Here is a 16,181-nt window from a genome sequence, read left to right on the forward strand (position 1 = left end):
ACATTCTTGTTTTTTGTAGGAAGGTGAATCGCTGACAATTCTTTAAAATACATTCTCAAGTGAAAACTTTCCCATCATGGTCTCGCTTATATCCTTAAAGTCACACGGGATAAGGCAAACCTCAGTCTGGCTGAATCATTCTGCCATTCCAGATTAGTGGTTCTGAATTAATGAAACTGTAGGGTGATTTGCAAAACTCGGCATGCTAATAAATGTGTCTTAGTCCCAGTGGTGAGGCAACCATGCCCCCACTCCTTCACACTGTAACTAGGACTCTGCAGGGCTCTGGAGAGAACATGGGGTCAGCTCCCAGAAAATTCATGCAGAATTCTTCCAGCCACAAAAGGTGAGAGGAGATCGGAGGGAACACCAGTGCGACTTTCCAGTACACGTGAGAAATGCGGAGCTCAAGGAGGGGACCATCCCTTGTGTTCCATGGTGCTTCATGCACAAGGCTCTAGCATTTCTCTTCCAGAGCTTTTAGGCTGACCTGGTTCCCACTGAATCATCTCCTACCCCATCTGTTCACACCTCAGACCTCCCCCACTCTCGGTGCTTGGTACCAGCTCTGTCCCAATTATTCCCCTCTCTTCCCTTGAGCTCTAGGCTCTTCTTAATAAATCTCGCTTCTAAACAGTGATGGCGTTCTTCCTGTTTCTTCTCCCTATTCCTCAGTCATTTGTACAGTAAAATGGGGAAACCGATATTTTCTCCAAGTGTCTGATTAAAGGGGATAAGAGAAGTGTGAAGCGGTTCTTTTGTGTACAAGGGATTCTTTTGCTTCAGCGGGTATTTATCTCACTGTGACACCTGGGAAGCCACATTTTCCAGTCACTATACCTGCCTTATAGACGGGGTGTGCCGGGGACAACTGTGTTTCTAGGAACGAGAGGCCTTCACGTGTAGCTTTTGTTGATTTCCAGGCATCAGTGAGTTCTCCAACTATGGTTGCTTGTAAGCTGCCAAGGTGAAGTGCACAGACTGGCAGAGTTCCTCCTGAAAGTATCTGACAATCAATGCTCAGGAGCCTGTATGAGCCAGCTCCAGCTCACCCCTGGATATGGCCCAGATTTCAGGGTCATGAGCACCCAACGGTTTCACTGTCCAAAATCGTGACCTGCTCCAGCTTCCTCATCCCAGACCAACTTTGCTGCCTCCTCTGACAATGACCCTCATCATCAGGGGCTGCTCCTCTGGACACACTTGTACCCTACCCACACCCCAGCTGCGTCCACTGTGGCCTGGACAGGGTTGGGGGCTCAGGAGGAGGGGACCCCGCTCGGCTTGTGCCGGCTCACAAGGACACATCGTTAAGTAATGCGGAATCCTGAAGCCAGATGTGAAACCATTGGTAGCTAGAAACAGGCCACAGTGGGAGTGTTTGTACCAGAGGCAGTGGCAGATGCTAGAAAAATCAGAACCTTCCCTCTACCGCCCCCAGAGTTAAGTTCGTCTCTCTGATTTACTGTGGCTCTCAGATCTCCGGCTTTAACCTCTAGGAAGAACTGAGCAAAGAGAACTACGATACAGAGCAAGTCTTCACTTGCCACAGAGGGCCACAAGCTCAGCCCCTTACACTGTTGGCTCTCCTCTCACTTGCCTTCCTGCCAGGAGGGAGGGGGCTCGCTCCTTTGTGGCCGGAAGGGCACCCAGTATCTCCGTGACTCAGATCTTTTGCAAAACTGATTCCAGCTGCCACATAAAGGAGGACGGGTTTCCTTTTTTGTAGTCTAACAGTGGCTCCTGAGTCCTCATTTCCTGGCACAACAGCGACTTCTTTCCAGGACAAATGATGGCGCGAAACATCCACCCTCAGGAAAACTGAACCCACACCGAGGGCTGTTCTAACAAAGCAGCCCTGCAATAACCAGACCTCCTCCACACATGCCCTCGTGCTGGAGGCAGGCAGCCTGGGCAGCTCCGTTCTGGGAACAGACTGGGCAGCACCTACTTTAGTACAAGTCCTTCGGAGTCTTTATAAAAGGTTTTTTCAAAGAAGTCTCTGTCTTGTCTTACATAGTGTCAGCAGATCATATATAGCTATTCGAGGCTTTGGACACATGGCTGTTGTGGTTTTACAATGCCACGGTGGAACACAAGAAATATTATTGGCCACAGAATGAGGCTTGGTGTCAAACATCACGGGCTCTGTGCGCCCATGCACGATGGGAAACATGCGGGAAGAACAGGTGTGGAGCCCCGAGCCAGTTTTCACCATTTCTGGAAAGTAATCCAGGCTTGCAAGACACAGGAATTGCCCCTGTGATGGACTTCCATCCATCTCCCAACTCCTCTCTAGGTCATTCGATGGCAGCGTAAAATCTCACTATTAGACCTTCCGCCTTTCGCCCCTGCACTGAAGGCATCTACAAGGCAAAGCCTAACATACAGGCGTGCTTGCTCTCTGCAGTGATGACAGAATCTGGGAGGAGGGAGGAAGGAGGAAAAGTGGAGGAATACATGAGGGAGAGCAATGTTTCTAAGGCCGAGAACGTGTGAAAGGGAGACGTGAAAGAGGAAGGAAAAGGCCATGAAGCAACTGGGGACCGAGTTGCAGAGCCGGGCAGAGGCGCTCAGATGCTGCCGCAGGTGGGTCCCCACCTCTGAGAGCAGCCGCCCTGGACAGTGGCCCTCAGGAGAGATATGCGGATGGGCTACGTGGCAGGAAGGGGCAGTAAAACCCGGAGAAGAACCAAGCAGGTAGGTAGGTGTTTTATTCTGGATTTTAATGATTGTGTCTAAGCGTCCTCTAACTTCTCATGCCCTGGGCCCGTTGGCCAGTTTAAATTAGCATGGCTACAATAAATTCTCCCAAATCATAAATGCTTATGTAGAAAGAGCCCCGGGCACCTTTCCCTAAAGGAGCCTAAAGTGTCTGCAAGTAATATCTATCTGACATCCCTTAAGGCACACAAAAGCGAAGCAAGCTGGGGCAATTATTGTTATTTTCCATTTTTCATTATGGAAACTGTGTTGTAAGAGTCTGGTGTATTGTGGAGGCAGGAGGAACAGGAATCTTGAATTACTGACCATTCATTCCACAACTTCTTGGCGTTTCCTCCATGCCGACCGTGGGCCTCGTCACGTCCCATCTCACGACAGTGAACCACCTTGGGATGGAACACGGAATGGACGTGCGCTTTCCAAAGCCAGCGGCAGCCTTTGAAGCCAGCCCGCGAGGGCAGGTGGCAGGTGGGCGTCAACGTAGCTCCTCTTGCTGCCAAATCTAATGGTGCTGGTTAGGGGGGAGTTGGGAGGGCTGCGAGGCAGGGCACGAAACTCACCCAACAGAGACCCCTACCCCTTCTCTGGAAAGAGCGCCAAGTACGACCTTCCTAGGCCACTTCTATAAGGTAGGAAAACATGTCTTCTGTGGCCGTAGGGGGAGAGCTGCCTAGCAGGGACTCACAAAAGACTGTCCTCTCCCTGACAACCACGTTCTGGCCCAAACCAGTCCCGTGCGGCCTTCAGAGAGATACTAACTAGAGTATCTGTATGTGGCCTCTTTGTAATGACTGTGGCTCCTCAACTAGGACGATGAGTCACTGTGCACAACTCATCCTGTTGGTAAGAGAGACCATTTCTGAATGTCCGTGCAGGCTCTACTAACCTCCCAGGTACCTGGAGACTATGACGCCAAAGAAGAGGGAGGAAGGAAAGTGAAGGGAACCACCATCCACTGACTGGACCCTATGCTTGCCACGTGTCTTACATGGACCATTCATTTGGTCATTCACTCCACGGAGACTCCCTGCGCACCTGCCCTGCGTGAGGCCTGGGCTAAGTGAGGCAAGCAGGGGCACGGTGGCGCACGGCTCTGAGGAAAGTCGGGTTCAGAGAAAGCAAGCCTTGCGAGAGTCACGTCATTACCTAAATGGGTGAGTCGAAATGTGGCCCCCAGATTAACTTCTCAGGCCCTTTTCTTCCTCACAGGCTGCTCCTGCCTCTGAGAACACATCTACCAGAGCTCCTTCCTTCACGGAGAAATGAAATGAACCAGGCCTGAACGCATCTTACTCTGCAGTGTGCCTGCTGAGTGGCATTGATGCTCATCTGGGACGTGACAGCTCTTCAGGGAATGCAGGGAGAGATGTCCCAGTCCTGGGGATGACATCACCGGTACAGGCACATATACTGCCATCTGGCCCATCGTACGTCTACGGCTCTCGCACGCACAGGAAAAAGGAGACACCACGGAGTTAGAAATGCTTTAAGATTACCCCGATACCAACATCAAGAAGAGAAACTGCAGGAGCCCAAACGATGGGGTCAGTAAAGCAAGACTGACCAGCATCATGGAGCAACTGAGAGCTGTCACTCCTGCCCTGGTCTCTGAGGAGGGGGATCAGATGTCCCCACAGTACCGAAGTCCGTGACTCTGCCTGCCCTGGGAGAGGGCCTAGGCTGCCGGTGGGAGGTTCTCAGCAGAGGAGCTGGGACCAGACGGCCTGTGTTCAAATTCTGAGGTCTCTACTAGTCTGACCTTGAAGCTGAAGACTCCATGCTCCGGGTTCACCACTGTCAACCGAGGACAGTAAGAGCACCCAGCTCACGGCCTAGTAGCTTAAGCAGCTAATGCATTTCAAGCACTGAGACAGTAAGCTCTCAGCAAATGCTGCTAACACTATTCTACTACTGTGAGCTCTTTTTACAAAACTCTGACCTTTCACCCAGGGATTTGAACGTGAGAGCACAGACCCTACCAATCCGACCGAGTCTTAGAACATAACCAAGTGTGTCTAAAACTTTCTCTTCAAAAAAGTGCCACCAGCCTTTTCCTTTTAATTTTTTTAATGTTTTTTTTTTTAATTTATTTTTGAGAGAGAGAAAGAGACAGAGCATGAGTGGGGGAGGTGCGGAGAGAGAGGGAGACACAGAATCCGAAGAAGGCTCCAGGGTCTGAGCTGTCAGCACAGAGCCTGATGTGGGCTCAAAACTCGTTTACTGAAAGATCATGACCTGAAGTCGGAAGGAAGCTTAACCGACTGAGCCACCCAGGCCCCCCACCGACCAGTCTTTTCTAAAAGGCTTAGTCTAAATTATTAAGGTCACTGCTACTTTGTAAAGAAGTTTCTTTTTAACAAACCTGTGATATTGCAATTTACGATAAGAGATACACATTTGCTCTTGGTTTCTGGCATAGAACTCCTAAAACCCTAGGAGTTTCCTAAGTGATGGGAGCCAAAAGGTTTCCTCTGTTACGTTAATGAAGTGACTTCTGGAAAGTACCTAAGGATGGAGGCCTGTTGCCAGAGGAGCCAACCATGCGAATAGAGGGTGAGAACTTTCAGGCCCACCCCACCCCACCCCACTCCTGAGGAGGAGAAGAGGGAGGGGCTGGAGCTTCCAGCCGGCACCCATGACCAGTGATTTAATCAATCATGCCTCTGGACTGGAGCCCTCCATAAAAACTCAGAAGGAGAGTACTTGGAGACTTGCTAGGTTGGTGAACACATGGGGATTCGGGGACGATGGCCCACCGGTAGAGGACATGGAACAACCCCACTCCCAGACCTTGCCCTACGCATCTCCCCCATCTGGCTGTTTCTGAGTTGTACCATTTTCTAGCAAACCGATGATCCAGTAGGTAACACGTTTCTCTGATTTCTGTGAGATGTCCGAGCAAATTCATTGATCCCAAGCAGAGGGTTGTGGGGACTTCTGATTTCCAGCCGGTCAGTCAGAAGTACAAGTAACACCTGGACTTGGTACTGGAGTGTGAAGTCCAAGGAGGGGGTCATGGAAACTCTTTCTACATAGGTGGTCAGTCAGAAGCACAGGGAACCTGGGCTGGTGACTGGTGTCTGAAGGGGGTGTGGGAAGCAGGCTTGTGGGACTGAGCCCGCGGCCAATGGGATCTGATGATGTCTCTGGGTCGACACTGTCAGAACTGAGTTGACTCTCGACGTGCTGCTGGTATCTGAGAGGTGCTTGTTGGTGTCCAGAAGACCCCACCACATGTCAGAAGTGGTCTCAGAACCCTTTTAAAGTCTTGTAATACCTCCATATACTTAGGATGCCCTGGACTGTGGCCGGGCTGCCTTCAATCCTCATTAAGGCCACATGAAAACAGCACCTGTGTCAGAGGTGAGTGTTGGAGGAGAAGCTGGCTGAGAATGAGATGATGATGATGACAAGAAATCAGATGAAACAATTCTCACGATCGACCAGCTCAGAAAGGGGCTGGACAGTATGAGTGCCACCAGGTGAGGAGGGGACATCGCTCTGGCATTTTAGACCTGGTGGAGATTGGTCCCCTCCTCTTGATCACCAATGATCAGGGCGGATGCCCTGAACTGGCCCTCCATTCAGGTCCAGTTTTGTAGATCCAATTTCTCAAAACCCCAGTCGTTGTTGTTGTTGTTGTTACTGGATTTCTAATGGATGCTTTTTGGTAAACTGGTCACACTGCCCAATGCCTTTGCCCAATCACATCATTCAGTTCTTTAGAAAGTACCTGAAAAGACTGAGCCCAACACAAGGCATTTCAGGAAGGACTCAGGACATAAGGAAAATACAGATGTTGTGGAGGGTGTAAGTCAGGCTCTCCAGAGGAACAGGAGAATACAGAGACAGATATGTAAGAGGAGAATTACCATGAGGAATGGCTCACACAATTATGGGAACCAAGAAGTGCTATTATCTGTCATCAGAAAGTTGGAGACCCAGAAAAATTGGCGGTGTGATTCAGTCCGAGTCTGAAGGGCCCAGAATCATGAGCACTGATGTCTGTAGGCAGGAGAAGACGGGAGTCCCAGCTGAAGAAGACAGCGACAATTCGCCCTGCCTCTGCCTTCCTGTTCTATCAGGCCTTCGACGAGTCGGATGATGCACACCCACATTGGTGAGAATGAACCTACTTTACTTAGTCTACAGATTCAAATGCTAATCTCTTCCAGAAATACCCTCCCAGGCACACCCGGCAATCATGTTTTACCAGCAACGTGGAGATCCCTTAACTGAGTCAAGGTGATACATCAGAGTAGCCACTACATAGGTAGCGTGCTGCTCAAACGGCCAAAGGAGGCAGGACAGGGCCGGCCATCTGTATGGTGGCAAATGGCTTGGGGAAAGGTTTCTTTCTTTTCAAACCTCTGCTAAGTAATAAAAGGAGCAAGCCGCGCAGAGCACATGGGGGTGGATAAATCACACTGCAGCAAGGAAGGCACGGCCCATAAAGCGTGCCACCTTATGGCACAGGAGCCACTGCTAGCCTTGCTGACTTATTACTCTCCGTGCCAGGAGGCACTGAGGACGCGTGGCTGGGCTGCCTCTGAGGCAATAGATTCTGCGGCAAGTGACGCGTGGAGGAACAGAAACGCACAAACAGCCAGATGCGGAGTGTCAGGGCGGCTCTGACTGAACACAGATCTCACCTTCTCTATTCGTATGTAACGTGTGATCAGTTTGCCAGGCTGCAAGTTCCAGTGTGAAACAAGGTGCAAAATTATAGCTGGCTCTGGTCTTGGCACATTTTACTCAGAAGCAGGCTGTGTGGGATTCAAAATCGACGGGAAATTCAAAGAGAAGGGAACAAACTAGAATTTCTGCATCCCCGGGGCACCTGGGTGGCTCAGTTGGTTAAGCACCTGACTTTGGCTTGGGTCATGATCTCGTGGTCTGTGAGTTCGAGCCTTGCATCCAGCTATGTGTGGACAGCCCAAAGCCTGGAGCCTGTTCCAGATTCTGTGTCTCCCTCTCTCTCTTTGCCCCTCCCCCACTCATGCTCTCTCTCTCTCTCTCTCTCTCTCAAAAGTAAATAATTTTTAAAAATTAAAAAAAGAAAACTTTTGTATCCCCATCTACATTATGTAAAGTTATGACTTTTATTTCTTCAAGGTGAAATAGTTTTAAAAAGATACAAGGAAGCTCACACAAAATTTGACTATTCTTTAATGTTAAATTACGAGGTGTGGTTTTCCTGCTGTCCCGAAAATTTGAGACAAATAACAATTTAAAACATCCTCACCCCAGCAAGGAAAACAAAGTGTGCCTCGCTCTCATCACCTGTGTTGTGCTCTTATAGAGCCACTAGAGGGGGCACACGCTACCTAACATGCCTTGTCCCCAGGCCCAGACAGCTCTGAGGATGCTCGCAGTTACATTTGGGAGGACGGAACGTGCTTCCATCTTGGCATCTGTTCTGCAAAAATACTAAGCAAACTGGAACCGAACTCCATTGTAAAACTGGAAGGCAGTGTTTCCCATTAGAGTGTCCTTTGCTCCTGGAAACTCCAGGCACACCGAGTAGATACGAAGATGCAGGGCTTGATCCTAGTTAAGGAGCTTTAGGGCAAGAGTATCCAGAAACGCACACACCTCAACAAGGGCCTGTTTCCGACTCTCCTTCCCTGAGCAGGAGTAGGGGCTGTGAGTTCTTTGATGTCGGGTCCAGACAAGCACCCATGGAGACAGGGGTGATATAGGAAGGGGGGTGTGCGTGCCTGCGTGTGTGTGTGTGTGTGTGTGTGTGTGTGTGTGTGTATTTCTAGGGCAGGAAACTGATTCTGATTAGTCAAATTCTTTCCACTCTATTCTACCAGATCAGGAGCTGGGAATCCTAATAACCTGAAAGAGTTTTCCAATGAGGGCAGCAGTAGGGAGGCTTTTTTGTTTTTAATTTTTATTTTTTAAAATTTTATTTATTTTGAGAGACGGAGCGCGTGTGCCCGCACGCGCGAGCAGGCACGGGGGAGGGGCAGAAAGAGGGAGAGAGAATCCCAAGCAGGCTCTGTGCTGTCAGTGCAGGGCCTGACGGGGCTCGATCTCACAAACTGCGAGACCATGACCTGAGCTGAAATCAAGAGTCAGACGCTTAACTGACTGAGTCACCCAGATGCCCGTTTTTTATTTTTATACGAGGTTCATAGGAAGTACTGTCCACCCTTGTTTAGTGAAATTGATAAGTGGTTCATTTCTCCCAGGAAGATGACAGAACGTCTGAGTTACATTATCACTTTCTCATCTGTTTTCTAGTAAGGAGGATCCTCCCTCCTTTGGGCTCAAATTAGACTACAGAATACCTCAGAATTCCCTAAAAGGATTTTGATGGGTTAAAGAAGGGAGCTCAGAAAGTAACATTAAGGGGCAGTATGCACACTGGAAGGAATTGTTTCATGTAGTCGTTACTTTTGGAGCTCTAACATGCCAGTTAGATACCGTGCCCGCGAGGAGCCAGGGGGCTGATAATTCAGTGGCACAGAAAGTGTTCGGCACATGATAGCCTCTCTGCAGATGTTTATGAAGCGGACGAATTAATGAAGAAGCGAATGAGTAACATAGGGAAGTACAAGCTGAGGAAATCATGAAAAAAAGGCACACGTAAACCAGACTAGAGGGGTGGCTCGGGGACAGGAGACGCTGGGCGGGATTTGGGGAGGACATCTCAGAGAAGATCAGGCCTGAGCTGAGCCCTGTAAGACAGCTGAGAGGCAGGGGGTCAGGGAGTAAGAGGGGGCAGCAGGGCTGGGAAGCACCAGGGAAGGAAGGGCTGGGAAGCACCATTCCGAGCACCAGGAGAAACATGTCCAGAGATGCTGAGCTATGGAAGATGAATAAGCACGCTGGAGAACTACAGGCAGCTTAAAATGATGGGGGCATGGAGTTCAGCTGGAGATGACTCAGGCCTCAAGTATAAAGTTAATTTTATCAATTAGGAGTGAAATATTAATACTTATTAAATTACATTTTATTAATTAATTTTATCTTAAGTTACAGGTGATTTTGAAATGTGATGAACATCATTAATAATAACAGCCAGCAGCTAAGCCCAGTACTAAATGCCTTCTACATAACACATTGAGTCCTTACAACAATATAAGGCAGGCTACTCTTATTTCTTATACCCATTTTACAAGGGAAGAAACCAAGATGCAGAGAATTTAAGAAACATGAACCGAGTCACGTGCACTAGACGTGTTACTAATAGGCACTTAAAGATACTTCAAGAACTCCAACAACCTGGAAGGACTGTATGACAAAGAGAGGTTCCTATAGTCTTTCAGAAGCTTTCAAAGGTGAGATGACTGGGCCAATCGTTTGCCCAAGTCCAGCCTCACTGGCATTTAGTACGAGTCATTCCAAACAAAGATGACCTTCAAATCTTACGTCAAGTCGTTTTCTGGAACCAGAGTCTTTAATGGTGGAGGTATAACATTACCCATGACTTATTAACTCATTCGGAGTACTAACAGTACCAATTCAAAAGGTGGTGTACCTAAAATTCTCAAGTGCTCAAAGAACAGAGTTGGAAGAGAGAGGACTAATATTGAGATTTAGCGAAACTGCTTAATTCTTAGCAAAAACATATACATTTACATAATATAAAATTAGACTTCCCAGCTCATACAATTAAAAGTTTTTCTAAATGAGTCAATGTTTAACTATTTAAAAAATGAGAAACAAATGATAGGAGAAAACAGTAAATGTAAAAATTTATACAATCTTAAAGAAAACATATACATGTGAGGATTAACCAATTAATGGGAAATAGCTCACTTCCCTGGGTTAAAAAAAAAAAAAGTCATTTTTTCCTTCCAGAGGCAGCATACAAACGGCCAACAGGCACAAGAAGAGGTGCTCAACATCACTAATCATCAGGGATTTGCAAAACCACAATGGGATCCCAGCTCACCTGCCTCACAATGATGTATCCCTTCTGCACGTGCTGGGAGTCTGAGTTGTTGCAGCCACTACGGAAACCAGGGTGAAGGTTTCTCAAAAACAATAAAAGTGTAACTACCATATGATCTGGCAAGCCCATATCCCATATTTCCTCACATCAAAAGGAAATACAATCACCATCTTGACAAGATAGCTACACTTTCATGTTCAGTGTAGCATTATCCATCATAGCCAAGACAGGAAAACAATGTAAATGTCTACTGGCAGATGAACAGGTAAAGACAATGTGGGGTGTGTGTGTGTGTGTGTGTGTGTGTGCATATGTGTGTATACATATATATATATATGCATGCAATATTACACGGCCCTAAAAAAAGGAAATCCTCCCATTTGTGACAACAGGGACGAACCTGGAGGGCATATACTAAGTGAAATAAGCCAGACAAAGAAAGACAAATACTGCCAGGATCTCACGTATATGTGGAGGGAAAAGAAGAAATTGTGAGCGTGAGTGTGTGTGTGTGTGTGTGTGTGTGTGTGTGTGTGTGTGTGTGTGAACTCACAGTAACAGAGAGTAGAATGGTGGTTATCACTGGAGCGGGGGGGAAGGGGAATGGAGAGTTACTGTTTAATGGGTACAAAGTTCCAGTTTTACAAAATGAAGAGAGTTCTGGAGATGGAAGGTGCTAATGGTTATCATGTGAAGGACTTAATGATGCTGAACTATACATTTAAAAATGATTGAGACAGTAAATGTTATGTTACGCATATTTTAGCACAGCAAGAAAAAAATTGGTCAAAAAAATGGACGCAAAAAAACTTACTAATTCCTGCAGTCTGCGAAGAAAAACCCCCTTTTTATGCTGAGATCCCCCAGTTTAAAGTCACTGAAGTCTTCACGTCCAGGAGCTCTGGGACTAAGTCATGTCACAGGTTTCACGTGGCAGAGAAGCTTGTTTGTTTTTTCTTGGAGTTAAATAATCTCAACTCAAATTTCATCTATTTGAAGTGCCTTGAAAATTCTCATTAAGTAATAATTTTTCATCTTATTCTTGCCTTTAACTTCACTGAATTTCAGGCCAATGTCTCGGATCAGCCGCTCATATTGGCATATTACCCACATATATCATTCCAGCTTTCCCTATAAAATGGCATTGCCATTTTAAAATTTCATTTTTATGGTATGCTCTTCGGAAGTCCCAGAACATTTTGGATGGGAGCAATTAAGAAATAAAGGTCCACGCCATTCCCGCTCAGGCAATAAATCCCTCACAGACTAATGTTACCCTTGTAAATGAGCCCACTGGCTAAGTTTAGTATCTCAAATTCAGTCTCTGCTTTAGGAAAGCTTATTGCATCTACGTCATAAATGGAGTTGATAATTTATACTGAAGTTATTTCTAGAAAAAGATTTAGAATGGCTTATGATCAAATATGTGTTTATGTATTTATACTTACACATACATTCAACAGGACATGCATTTTCATGGGGGTGATATCACCACCAAGGGGGTGGAAACCAGTTCTTGGCAGGGGGGAGGTTAAAAAAAAAAATTAGGTATTAGAATAGTCTGTGACCTTCCAAAGCTTCACTCTACCCAAAAAGTCGTATTCTTCAACATTTACTTTCTAGCGTTACACAGAAATTAAATGAATGAATATGTAAATAAATTCAACGTGTCCCTTTAGTGGGAGCAATAGCAGAAAAGGATTGAAACACTGCAATGGAACAATCGCATGGGAAGAGAGAAAGGAAGGTGAGACCCCACAGCTGACAAGGGAGTAGTTTGGTCCCCACCGTCAGTCAAGAGGACGTGAGCAATGCAGGGCAGGTGAGGCAGGTGAGGGCAGATTCCTGCACTCATTGCCTGGCTGCATATGAACCTGGGCCTCCCCTTTTACCTGCCATGCCCTCCACTTGGTGTTCTGCCTCGATGAGGTTTCCCCACTCCGATGACACAGAAGTGTAAACACCAAGGGGTGGTGGTAATAGAGCTCTGCTCACGTACAAACATTCTGGCCATATTGCCCCCCGATCAAGGTCTTTGGGGGAGTGTCTCTCCCAGATCTGCCAGGGAAGGTATGTCTTCAGGTGGCTCTCCTCGTCTCATCTGCAAAGCCTCCCACGGGACCGTCACGCGTTTCTGTCTCCGAGGGGCCTCCCCGACTTCTCTCACCAGCCTTGGCTCTTGCCAAACTCCCCTCACCCTCTTCTCCAAGCACAGCAGACCAGGCGGCCCTTCCAAACCCAGCCTGCACGTAACTACCCACAGAGTCATCTGGTCTGTCCCCTTGAGTTTCCTACCACGTCGTCTTTTCCTTTCACTCCCCATCTCGGAGATCCAGCTCGGATGTCACCTCCTGTAGGAATCCTTACTCAGCGCGCCCCCCCCCCCCCGTCATCAATTTGTCATCACATCTCCATTTTCTGGGCCCTTCTCGCTCTGCTGGAGCACCTGTCACATTCTGCAGCTCTCAGGCCTGTGTCACTACAGCCTTCCTCCCACTTATTCCAATTTTTCTGCAGGGATGACCAGGCCTTCTGGATGTTTCTATCCCCTTGAGTTTTGACTACAGAGTCAGGGGCTGAAAAAAACATTTAGTAAATTGATGGACCACTGTATTTTCTTTAAAGGGACATACTATGCTTTTAAAAAAACGTTTAAATACTTTTACAAAATAGTCTTAGAAAAGAAAAGGTTGTAAAAAGAGTCTCTTTAAATGAAGTGGTTCCTCTGGGTCTGGAGATAATCAGCAACGTGACATGTGGTTTTCTATAAATTTCCACAAAGGAACCTGTGAAGCTGTATTTTTTTTTTCAAATCAGAAATGAATAAAGTTGAGTTTTGTTTCCAAAAAAAAGGGGGGGGGATGGTCGGTTCTGCACACAAGCAGAAAACTCCTGGTCAGCCCAAGAGCACAAACAGGTTTCATCTCCAGGATCGCGTCTGAGTGGCTGGAAGGGTCTCTGTCGCAGAAGCTTGAGAGGCTGGGGGAGGAGACGGGCTCAGCTGGATAATGGTGGCCTGATGACAGACACATGGCCGTCATGGTCAGACACGCAGCACGAGCCCGGCTGACCTGCATGGGGCTGAATGCTGCTGCCTCCACACAGCCTGGGCGGTGGGCTTCATGGAGGAGGCAGCAGCCTCAACTGGCACGCACGTCTCATCTACAGGAGATCCGCTGGATGCAAAACCAGCAAGGCCTGTTGTGTGCCTGGCCTTGTGGTAGCAGGTTCACAGCAATCTTTTTAACCTTCATCCTAATCCTATGAGATGACGTTTTTTATCACCACCTGACAGAGGAGAAACTCGAGGAATTAAGTAACCTTCTCAAGGTCACATCGTATGAAAATTGCAAAGCATGGACCAGAACCCAGGCCTGCCTGACCCCCCGGGCCCTGTGCTCATCTGCCACCACAACCTCATCTCCAGGGTGCTCAGGAGGGGGCCCTGCTGACCTAAGTAACTCTGGAGTAATAAAGAATCCCATGGGCCTACCAGGTAAGTGAGGCTTCAAAACGCACTGCAAATAAACCCAACATCACACACAAGAGCGGAACACCGGCTGTCCGGCACCTGCTGTTTCTTTTCCCAAAGGAAAGAAAGAAATCTCTAGCCTAAAGCAGTGATTCTTCCTTTCCCGTAGGCAAGACTGGGTACACAACAGCGTCTCCACGCTCTAGCAGGGGCAGTCTGTGGTTGCACTTCAGCCCTAACACTGATTCATGTTGAATCTGCCATCCCGCCTTCCAAAACAGAGGAAAGCAAGGGGAAGGAAGGACTTTCAGGGTGAGAGAAATGCTGTGTATTTGCAGTGCGCTGGTGACCACCTGACTCTACAGAGTTTCTAAACTCATTGAATTTAACACTTAAAAAGTGGGTAATTTTATTGTGTGTAAATCATACCTCAATAAAGCTGCTAGAAACAGAAGTATAGAACCCTCAATAGATTCCAGCAGCACAGAGAGCCATTCACATGGGGTGCGGGGAACCAGGTCAGTAGTTCAACCGCACATGGCTTCCATGGTTGGTACTCGTGGCCTGTTTCCTGGCCTCTCTTCTCAAAATCTAGACAAAACACAGCAGAAGGCAACATGGCAGAATTGGCTCCACTTTGCACGTCCTCAGTAGATGTGGATCACCCAGGTTCAAGTGGTTATTTTTAAACTCCTGTCGATGAGATTCTACATATTTAAATGGGTAACCATTATTTGTGTTTTTATACTCTGAGATGTGAATGAGGACCACTTACATGTCCACCCCTTTAAGAAAATTATGCAGGAGGGGCGCCGCTGGGGTGGCTCAGTTGGCTAAGCACCCAACTCTTGATTTCAGCTCAGGTCATGATCCGAGGTTGTGGGATTGAGCCCCACATTGGGCTCCGTGGTGAGCATGGAACCTGCTTAAGATTCTCTCTCCCTCTCCCTCTGCCCCTCTCCCAGCTCACGCTCTCTCTAAAAAAAAAAAAGAAAGAAAAAAAAAGAAAAAGAAAAGAAAGGAAATTATGCAGGAAATAACAAGCTATTTCTAAGAAGTTGGGAAGGAACCAGTCACATGTGGAGGCCGGACCAGGAGAGTCAGAGAGGATTAGGAATCAATCTCATAGGAGAAATCAGCACCTCTGTGTTTGTGAGACTATATCTAACCCCCTTTTGGTCTGTTTTAAAAACAGGTGTAACTGGTTCCTGGAGGCTGGTTCCGGAGGGCATGGGATCCTGCAGAGTGAGGATTTAAACCCCAAGGTGATGGCAAAACATCTGAAGTTCATTGCCAGGACTGTGATGGTACAGGAAGGAAATGTGGAAGGTGCATACAGGACCCTAAACAGAATTCTCACCATGGATGGGCTCATTGAGGACATTAAGCGACGGCGGTACTACGAAAAGCCTTGTCGCCCACAACAGAGGGAAAGCTATGAAAACTGCCCGGCGGATCTACAACATGGAAATGGCTCGCAAGATCAACTTCTTGATGCGAAAGAATCGGGCAGACCCATGGCAGGGCTGCTGAGGCCTGTGGATTGTAGGCCCAGTATGAAAATCCCTCTCCAGCTGTCTCCTTCCTATCTCAAACCTCATTTTTTCTCCCCTTTTTTATAATAATAAACTCAATCACATACAAAAAAATAAAATAAAAACAGGTGTAACTAATGTACAACATTATGTTAGCATCAGGTGTACAATACGATGATTCAATATTTGTATCTGTTGTTAAATGACCACAAATAAGTCTAGTTAACATCTGTCACCACGCATAGCTGACAGGTTTTTTTTTCTTGTGATGAGAACTTTTAAGATCTACTCTTAGCAACAAACATGCAATACAGTATTGTTAATTAGAGCTGCCGTGCTTATATTACCTCCAAGGAATACTTATTTTACGACCAGAAGTTTGTACCTTTTGACCCCCTTCACCCGTTTCACTCCCACTGCCTCCCCTGGCAACCACCCACCTGTTCTCTGTGTTTCTGAGTTTTGGATTCAGGGAGTCTATTTTTGGTCTCACTTTTCTGAATAATAAATAGGAGATATGACAATGCCTTCATGATATTGT

The 16,181-nt window shown here is 47.2% G+C and overlaps 1 pseudogene; it reads left to right on the forward strand.

Moving 5' to 3' along the window:
* The first annotated feature begins 15,314 nt into the window (after window positions 1-15,314).
* Window positions 15,315-15,746, forward strand: LOC121023148 (28S ribosomal protein S21, mitochondrial-like; annotated as a pseudogene).
* The last annotated feature ends 435 nt before the right edge of the window (window positions 15,747-16,181 follow it).

Source organism: Herpailurus yagouaroundi, unplaced genomic scaffold (assembly GCF_014898765.1).
Source record: "Herpailurus yagouaroundi ecotype Mexico unplaced genomic scaffold, PumYag 530, whole genome shotgun sequence".
NCBI classification, from domain to species: Eukaryota; Metazoa; Chordata; class Mammalia; order Carnivora; family Felidae; genus Herpailurus; species Herpailurus yagouaroundi.